Source organism: Symphodus melops, assembly GCF_947650265.1.
Source record: "Symphodus melops genome assembly, chromosome: 17".
Classification (NCBI taxonomy): domain Eukaryota; kingdom Metazoa; phylum Chordata; class Actinopteri; order Labriformes; family Labridae; genus Symphodus; species Symphodus melops.
Window position 1 is genome coordinate 12,024,472 of NC_136707.1, and position 9,191 is coordinate 12,033,662.

A 9,191-nucleotide genomic window follows, 5' to 3' on the forward strand; every position below is an offset into this window, starting at 1 on the left:
CTAGAGGCTGGAGAGATAGTCTCTTCACTCAGAGAACCAAGGTTACAACGTAACCCTACGTTCTCTTTCGTCTCGAGACTATCTCTCCACCCCGTTACATTCTATGTACGGGGTAACTCTTTAAGACACCCCGCTGGGAGACAGTGCAACCCAATCCCATACACCAGTGTGTAACAAATGAACTTTTTACAAATGTACACTATTTACATGCCAACCAGGACAAGGCGCCGCAAGACGCAAAGGCCAAGCCTAGGAGGCAGAGGGGCTGAATGAGCCAGTCTGAAAGACGCAGGACTGACTTAGAACGCAGGCAAGGCCCCACCAAGCCCGTGAATCGAGGCCACTCCGGTCAGCCTACAGCCGCTAGGCTGACCGAGGGACCCCATTGTCTACCGAGAGGTTACACCCAGCACCCGCTCCCCAAAGGAGGGACTGGCTGCCACATTGAGCTGGTAGAATCTGGAAAATGTGGATTTTGATGACCATGTGGCCACAGCACATATGTCAGCAAGTGAGGCACCGCGCCACAAGGCCCATGAGGTAGCCACACTGCGAGTCGAGTGTGCCCGAATCCCAGATGGAGCAGGCACACCCGAGAGGGCATATGCATGCTAGACAGTCTCCACAACCCAGTGAGACAGTCGAGGTTTTGACAAGGGCTGGCCCAAGTGTCCATGGTCAAAGCAAATGAAGAGCTGGTCAGACCTCGCTTTCAGCCTGTGTACATCGGATGTACTGAGCCAGGGTCCTGACCGGACACAAGACAGACTGGTTCTGCTCTCCCTCCTGGCCATCCGTGCCAGAGGAGAGTGACCGCAACTCGACCACCTGAGACAGATGGAATTTAGATAAGACCTTAGGCAGAAATGCCGGGTTGGGTCGGAGGACTACACCAGAGCCATCTGGAGAGAATCTGCAGCAGTCTGCATGAACAGACAGTGCATGGAGCTCACTTATTCTTCTGGCAGAAGTTACAGCCAGCAGAAATGCTGCCTTAAAGGAGAGCCATTTCAGATTCACCTCCTCAAGAGGTTCAAAAGGCAGGTGCCACAAGGCACTGAGGACTAGATCCAGGTCCCAAGGTGGAACTGGGGGTCCCCTCCTGCGGATTGTAAGCCTCTGTGCACTCCTGAGGAACCGTGAAATTAAGGAACAGCCTTCTTCGGTAAGTGCGTATTCACCAAGTCGAACTGCCTTAATTGCTGCCACCATGCCCCACAGCGTAACAGCTGATTTTCGAGCCTCTAGCTGAGACTACAAGAATTGCAGGACCTCCTGATGCGTGGCCAGGTAGGGGTCCACGTTGTGGGCCCCACACCAAGATGTAAATAGAACCCAACGGTAAGCATAAGCAGCCCTAGTAGATGGTGCCCGTGCTTCTTGCATTGTTCTCACTACAGGCTCTGGTAATCCTAAAGCAAGGAGCCTGTCCTTTTCAGGGGCCAAGCCACCAACCTGAGCCCTGCTGGAAATGAATGGAAGAGGGTCCCGCTGGCTTGAGACAGCAGGTCTCAAGCCAGCGGGAGCTCCCATGGCACGTCGTCTAACAGGGGCGGGATTGACGAAAACCATGTCATGTGGGGCCAAAACGGTGCCACCAGTATCAGCCTGACTCCCTCCAACTGCACCCTTTGGAGAAGGGGCTGAAGGAGAGTGAATGGGGGGAAGGCATAGAGCAGAAGCCGTGGCCAAGGATGAGCCAAGGCATCCCACCCCAGAGGAGGATTGTCGTTCTTCAGAGAGAAAAACAGCGGACAATGAGCCGACTCTCTTGAAGCGAACAGGTCGACTTCCGCTCTGCCCAGGCGACGCCAGATTTCCCTGACCACCTGTGGATGAAGCCTCCACTCCCCAGGGTGTGGGCCCCCTCGCGACATTATGTCTGCCGCTGAGTTTAACAGACCCGGCACATGCACAGCTCTCAAGGAGCAAAAGAGGGGCTGAGCCCACTGCCACAGAGTGGTTGCCAGTCTGCACAGAAAGGGAGACTGCAGGGTCCCCTGCCTGTTTATATAAGCAGCTGTCACTGTGCTGTCTGTCCGAACGATGACATGATGTCCTCTCAGTCTCGGCAGTAGTGCTCTGAGGGCGAGGATAACAGCCCTAAGACATTTATATGCTGGTTCAACCAGCGGCCAGACCAGTGTCCACTGATCCCGCAGCCCTCGTGAACGGCACCCCAACCTAGTAGGGAGGCGTCTATGAAGACCAGCTGGCGATAAATCACCGACCCCAGAGCATGGCCTAACTTGATGTTGGCTGGGTCTCTCCACCACTGGACAGCACTGTGCAGCCTCCGAGAGACAACCACCCTTGTTTGGTGATATCTTTGTGGATGCAAGCCCTGACCCAACAGACACCTCTGTACAGGTTGCATGTTTAAGAGGGCAAGAGGAACCACCTGCACCATGTCCGCTATAAGACCCATTAGTCTGAGGCAGAGCCCCCAAGTGACCTTGGAATGAAGCCGGAAGTGACTGAGGCACCGTCTGAAGCATTGCACTCTGTCTGGTGTTAGCGAGATGGTCGCCCTCCTGGAGTCCAGAACCATACCCAAAAACGTGGCAACCTGGGAAGGCTGCAGAGTGCTTTTCTCGGTGTTCACTCGGAGACCCAGCTCCTGAATGTGGTTCAGGAGAAGGGCCACATGGCGACGGCACTGTTCCTCCGATGATGAGCCAATCGTCCAGATAATTCAGGACCCTGAGCCCTTGCTTCCTCATGGGGGCCAGTTCAGCATCCATGCATCTTGTAAACGTTCGGGGAGCGAGAGATATCCCGAAAGGCAGGACACAAAACTCGTACACTCTGCCTTCGAAGCCGAACCTCAGGAAGCGCCAATGGCCCTTCCAGATGGGAATCTGGAAGTACGCATCCTTGAGGTCTATGGTGGAAAACCAATCTCCGGCAGTAATGGCCTGCCTCACCCTGGGAACCGTGAGCATCCTGCACCTCAGGGGCCGAAGAAACTGGTTGAGCCTCCGGAGATCCAGAATTGGCCGAAGACCCCCATCTCGCTTCGGAACTAAAAAGTAACGGGAGAAAAACCCGGCTTGTTGGTCTTCTCGCTCCACCTCTCTTATGGCCCTCTTCTCCAAAAGAGTGGACAGTTCCTCCCGCAGTATCTGCGCCTGCTGAGGATAGGTTACAGTGGTGAAGGTTGGAAATCTTGTCACGGCAGGTTTGCGATAAAATTGAAGGCGGTAGCCACGGGTCATGGTAGACACCACCCACTGATCCGCCCCCAAGGTTAGCCAGGCTCCCCCGTTGACGGCTGGTAGGGGAGGCTGGCATGCCATTACTCTGGAACCGTCAGGAAGGAGGGGGGCGCCGTGATGGTCCCTGAGCCTTCGCATATGGCTTTCCAGTTTTCCCATGACGGAAGGCGTCCAACTGGAGCCTAAGATCCCCTGGCCCCCATGTCCGGACCTCTGGTGTGGGCCGCGACTGAGGCGTTGGAGTCTTTCTCTGTCTAGAGCCCCTGAAGCGCCTAGCCAGGTCCCCTGAAACCTCCTGTGCACAGCGGCGACCATCTCGTGCCTGCTGGAGCAATGTAGCTGCCTGAGGTCCAAACATGGCCGAGGGATCCACCGGCACTTTTAGTAAGGTATCCCGATCTCCCTGTCCGAGCTGAGATTGGGACAGCCAAAGATGGCGTCGCACAACCCAGAAGGAAGCCATAGAGCAGCCTGCTGCTTCTGCCTGCTCTCTCATTACAGAGGAGAGGCACTGAGAGGCTAATTGAATCTCCCCGGCAATACTAGGGTCTCCCGAACCCTCTCGTAGTTGAGTTGACAACTGACGGAGATAAAGAGACATAATGGACCCAGTGTTAGCCAGACGGGTCTGTGTAGCCATGGCCCTGTGGAGTTTAGCCAGCAGACTATCCATTACTCTGCAGTTCCTGCTGGAGCATGTAGCTCTGCCAAGAAGCGAAGTGGAAGGGGAAATTAACGGGGAGATAGCCTGATCCACCTGGGGGAGGGTTCCACAGGCGACCTGATCCTTGTCCTGCATGTCTGAGAGCCTTCTACACGCTGATGACCATTTATGTGTTGCTGCCGGAGAAGGAAATTTCTGGCACAACAAGTCCTTAAAATCAGGAAGAAGGGGCACCTGCGTCTGGGACGGACGTGATGCCACATCAACCTCGAACCTGGAAGCAGTGGGTACAGGGTCCTGAGGTAGGGCGATATCCAGAGCCCTGGCTGCCCTGCCAATGACCTCCTCATAACGGCGAGCTAGCTAACCTCTAGAGGTGCTAGCTGGCGGTTTCTGCCCACTCGACAAGCCATCGTCCTCAGAAGAAAAGATTGTCTCGATATCAATCTCTTCTTCACCCTCTTCCTCCTCCACTCCGAAGCCCAGAGCGGGAGAAGAGTTGGGACCAGAAGTGGAGTGAAGCACAGAAGGCCTCACAACAGGGGCGGGTAGGGGTACCTGCCAGACACCTGAACACTCCCCTTTTTCCATAGTGAGGGCAGTTACCCCTCTCCGCTTTCCCTGCAAAGGAGCGGAAGGGGGGGGGGGGGGGGCAGCCCGTTTTGCGGCAAAGAAGCAGCAACGGGCCTCCCTAGTACGTGCATGCATTATAAAACAATCCATGCACATCTGAGGATTTTCTCTTGAGGACAATGCATGCTGATGCCCCAAACATAGCACACATCTATCATGCCCATCTTCCAAAGGCATGCTAACTCCACAGCCCACACAGGAATGTCCCTCCCGGGAAGCCATAGTAGCCAGGGGCGGCACTGTCACTACACGGGGGCGGAGCTACAGGTAATTATGCGGAAGCACGGCAACAGGTAGCCACCAGCTAACACACTATCCAGCAAACTCTTAGTTCCTTTCCTCTTTTTTTTTTCTTTTTCTTTTTCTACGCCTCCCTTCTTATGGCTTGAGAAGAGGGAAACGTTCATTGGGGGATTATGGGTGTCTGCTGCAGCCGACACAGTCTGCGCCCAACACAGACACGTTAGCGTCTCAGCTAGCGCGTTAGCCCGCGAGCAATACACTGGCTGGACCTCCCCGATGTTGACAAGCCCTCTTTGACTCTCTTGGGGGATTATGGGTGTCTGCTGCAGCTGACACAGTCTGCGCCCAACGCAGACACGTTATCGTCTCAGCTAGCGCGTTAGCCCGCGAGCAATACACTGGCTGGACCTCCCCGGACAGCCTGCGTTCGGCACGTATCCTCTGAACGCGTGAGTTCACGAACCGTGAGCAATACGTTCATACGAACACTTTGCCACTGCAGTTAACCGAGAACCGTAATAGGCTCGGCTGATACAGTCACCCCCGCTGTTAGCCGACTGTACCCACCAGACGCGATAGCTCACGGCACCGCAAGGAAACGCCGGTGGGGACACAGCCGCCAGTCAGGCTCCCCCAGACGCACCGTGACCGGGAGGTCACCAGACACGATGCCCCAGGGAATAGAACAGAGGCTACCAGCAATCCAGGGAGGCTGCCATCGACAACTTTGGTAAGTGGATAACTGCTGGAAACCCTTTCTCTGTTACCTTTTTTGTTTAGTTTTTAGTTTAGTTTTTCTTCGAAATCACACAGATTGTGAACACTCTGACTTGAGTGGAGATCAAACAATCAATGATTGCACGCCAGCACAAGTGCTTTATAGGTGAGCTGTGGGGCGTGCCCGGTTAAGCCGGTGTGTCTTAAAGAAATATCCACGGACTCTGACGAACAAGGGATCATATCCCCGTACATAGAATGTAACGGGGTGGAGAGATAGTCTCGAGACGAAAGAGAACACCTGTTCAGGGGTTGTTGTTTTTTTTTGGAGTAGAGAGGCTGGGTTGACAGGTTTGTTTTCTCCCAGTCATCCAAACATGAATTGATCCATGCTGACTGGATCATGCCCTGCCACCAACAATCCCAGTAGAAACCCCAGTGTTTTAAAGATCCTGAGAACCAAGGCAAAAAAAACTCCAAAAGCTTTGCACCTCCAAAAAAACCTTAAAGGTGGCTTCACCTCCTTTCCACCTTTCTCCTCTCTTCTCCACTGTCTGTCTCTTTGTTTGTCTTTCCACTCTCACACTCCCAGGTGCAATCAATCCTCATTTTCTTCCCTCCAAGACACACCCTTTTTTTTCTCTGCTGTGCAGCAGGTTGCCTCTGCACCCTGACTGCTACACTCTCCCCTCCTGGAACAGAGAGAAAAAAAAAAATTCTTCTGTTTAGTTTATTTATTTATATGATGCAATCATGCTTTTTAATGTACGACTTATGCGTTCCATCAAGTTTGTCTGGGGATGGTAAGCTGTGGTGAGCTTAGGTATTACTGTCCATTGCTCACAGACTTCCTTAAAGACAGGAAACAAACTGTGACCCTCTGTCAGACAACATGTAATGTGGATCACCCTATCTGGAGACCATTTCTTTTCGAAGAATTTTTGCAATGTTCTGTGCTGTAGCGACTCTGTGAAGGAAGAGTTACACCCATCGGCTGAAGTAGTCAACAAACACCAACAGATGCTCATTTCTTTCAGGGCTCTGAGGCAGAGGACCCATGATATCAACTCCCAACATTGAATTTGGTCTTGTCACCACTGTTTGTTGTAGTTTCCCTGCAGGTTTTCTGTTATCTGCTTTTAGGCGCTGGCAGGTCAAACAACATTTCACGTGGGTGGTTGACATATAAGCCCAAAAAAAGTATTTTTTTAAAAACTTGGCATATGACATTGTTTTATTTGTGTTGCTGTGACTCTGGGATTTTCAAATACAGTGGTATGCAAAAGTTTGTTCACCCCTGTAAATGTTCATGATTTTCCTTTGTAAGTTATTGGTTGTTTTGATAAGAAATCTCAGTTAAATATATCATATAGGAAACAAACACAGTGATATTTGAGAAATAAAGTGTATATGATTTACTGAAAGTGTGCAATAATTATGTAAACAAAATTAGGCATGTGCATAAATTTAGGCACCCTTGACATTTCCTTGATTTCAATACCTTTAGCATTAATTATTGGAACTCAAAATTGGTTTGGTTCAGCTCCATACACAGGTTAAACTAATCACGAGAAAGGCTATTTAAGGAGGCAAATTGTAAGTGTTTCTCCTCTTTGCATGTTCTCTTAAGAGTGGCAACATGGGAGCCTCAAAACAATTCTCAAATTACCTGAAAACGAAGGATGGTGAGAACAGCCAACCAACAGACCAGCTCCACAGACCTGCAACATCATCTTGCTGCAGATGGTATCACTGTGCATCGTTCAACTATTCAGCAGCGCACATTACACAAGGAGATGCTGTATGGAAGTAAGTAATGCATAAAAAGCCTTTTCTCTTAAACCACCACAAACAGAGTCACTTGAGGTGTGCTAAAGCACATTTGAACAAGCCAACTTAATTTTGGAATAAGGTGCTGTGGACAGATGAAACTAAAATATCGTAATGTGGGCAAACCAAGGGATGTTATTCATGGCGGAAAAAGAACACAGCAAGAGAAACACTTGCTACCTACAGGAAAATTTGGTGCCGGTTCCATCATGCTGTGGGTCTGTGTGGTCAGTGCAGGGACTGGGAATCTTGTTGCAGTTCAGGGTCGCATAGATTCCACTCAATATTAGCAGATTATTGAGAACAATGTCCAGGAATCAGTTACAAAGTTGAAGTTGCGCCAGGGCTGGATCTTTAGATAAGACTCCAACCGTAAACATTGCTTGGAATCTACTCAGGCATTCATGCAAAGGAACAAATAAAATGGTCTGGAATGGCCATCTCAGTCCCCAGACCTGAATATTATTGAACATTTGTGGTGTGATATAAAACGGGCTGTCCATGCTTAGAAACCATCAAACCTGACTGAATTTGAGATGTTTTGTAAAGAATAATGGTCTAAAATGCCTTCCACAAGAATCCAGACTCTAATTGGAAGCGTTTAGAGACTGTTATTTCTGCAAAAGGAGGATGCACAAAATATTTAGTTAATTTTTCTTTTGGGGTGCCTAGATGTATGCACATGCCTAATTTTGTTTACATAATTATTGCACACTTTCAGTAAATCATATACACTTTATTTCACTTCTCAAATATCACTGTGTTTGTTCCTATATGATATATTTAACTGAGATTTCTTATCAAAACAACCAATGACTTACAAAGGAAAGCTCTTCCGGTGGGACCCCAAGGCGTTCCCAAGCCAGCCGAGAGACATAGTCTCTCCAGCGTGTCCTGGGTCAACCCCAAGGCCTCCTCCCAGAGGGACATGGCCAGAACACCTCCCTAGGGAGGCGTCCAGGGGGCATCCGGACCAGATGCCCGAACCACCTCAACTGACTCCTCTCAATGTGAAGGAGTAGCGTCTCTCCTCCAAGCTCCTCCCTAGTGACCGAGCTCCTCCCCCTATCTCTAAGGGTGCGCCCAGCCACCTTACGGTCACCTTCGGTCATGACCCAAAGCTCATGTCCATAGGTGAGGGTAGGAACGAAGATTGACCGGTAAATCGAGAGCTTCGCCTTTCGGCTTAGCTCCTTCTTCACCACGACGGACCGATACAGCAACCGCATGACTGCAAACGCCGCACCGATCCATCTGTCGATCTCACGCTCCATCTTCCCCCCACTCGTGAACAAGACCCTGAGATACTTGAACTCCTCCACCTGGGGCAAGAACTCCCCACCGACCCAAAGAGGGCAAGCCACCTTTTTCCAGTCGAGAACCATGGCCTCAGATTTATAGTGGCTGATCCTCATCCGCCTCACACTCTGTAGCGGTATAGAAAATAAAAATGAGCATTTTCTTTCTGATTTTTCTCACTTCACCGCATATTTTTATTATGACTCCTTTGATATTTAACATTTCCTTGACAAAATGTGGTATATTTTACATTATTCTTCTAAATCATCACGTGGAATCCAGCATATCTCCTCAATCTTTCAAAGTATTTTAGATTAATTCTGATAAACCTTGTATTAATCTTGTCAAAATGCTTGAGACTTTTGCTGACACTATTTCCTTTGTGCTCTATTTTACATTTTCATGATTTATCAGTAACAAAGCCTTTTTTTTCTCACAAATGTGAATGTCACACCAAATGGCGTGGTGTCACAACATATGATGAACTGCACCACAACACAATTTGTCAAGGCAACAAAGTGTTTTATACATTTAACATTCAAGTAAAAACAGTTACAGAAATCACACAAACTAATTGGGTTATAGCA

The 9,191-nt window shown here is 49.9% G+C and overlaps 1 protein-coding gene across 1 annotated transcript in view; it reads right to left on the reverse strand.

Annotated features, from left to right (window-relative positions):
- Positions 1-7,240, reverse strand: part of elof1 (elongation factor 1) — a 383,117-nt gene extending 375,877 nt beyond the window's left edge. The window contains exon 1 of the mRNA XM_079366890.1: positions 7,236-7,240. The gene's annotated coding sequence lies outside the window, so the exon portion shown is untranslated. The remainder of the gene's footprint in view (positions 1-7,235) is intronic.
- Between the last annotated feature and the right edge of the window lie 1,951 nt (positions 7,241-9,191).